Genomic DNA, 699 nt, shown 5'->3' with positions numbered 1-699 from the left:
CATGGCGGGGGCCAGATTTTCGGCGGGCCTAGGCGATTCTCCGACCCTGCTGGGGGTCGGAGAATTTCGCCCCAGCTCTGTCCTGCACTCTAATCAACCTTTCCGTAAAAGACTCCCACATTTCAAATGTGGATTTACCCTTAAACAGCTGCTCCCAATCCACATTCCCTAGCTCCTGCCGAATTTTGTTATACTCTGCCTTTCCCCAATTTAGCACTCTTCCTTTCGGACCACTCTTGTCCTTGTCCATGAGTATTCTAAAACTTACGGAATTGTGATCGCTATTCCCACAGTAATCACCGAATGAAACATCAACCACCTGGCCGGGATCATTCCCCAATACCAGGTCCAGTATGGCCCCTTCCTGAGTTGGACTGTTTACATACTGCTCCAGCTACGCCTCCAACACTACACAAATCCCATTCAATGTTGGGGAAGTTAAAATCTCCCATCACAAGCACCCTATTGCTCCTACATTTTTCTATAATCTGTCTGCATATTTGTACCTCTACTTCATGCTCACTTTTGGGAGGCCTGTAGTAAATTCCCAACAATTTTACTGCACCCTTACTATTTCTTAGCTCCACCCATATTGCCTCAGTGCTCGAATCCTCTATCGTGCCCTCCTTAATTACAGCTGCGATATCATCTCTGAAGAGTAATGCAACTCCTCCACCCCTTCTACCTCCCTCTCTATCC

This window comes from Scyliorhinus canicula, chromosome 6, assembly GCF_902713615.1.
Source record: "Scyliorhinus canicula chromosome 6, sScyCan1.1, whole genome shotgun sequence".
In the NCBI taxonomy this organism is placed as follows: domain Eukaryota; kingdom Metazoa; phylum Chordata; class Chondrichthyes; order Carcharhiniformes; family Scyliorhinidae; genus Scyliorhinus; species Scyliorhinus canicula.
The sequence above is the reverse complement of the archived record's forward strand: the minus strand, read 5'-3'. Positions refer to the sequence as shown.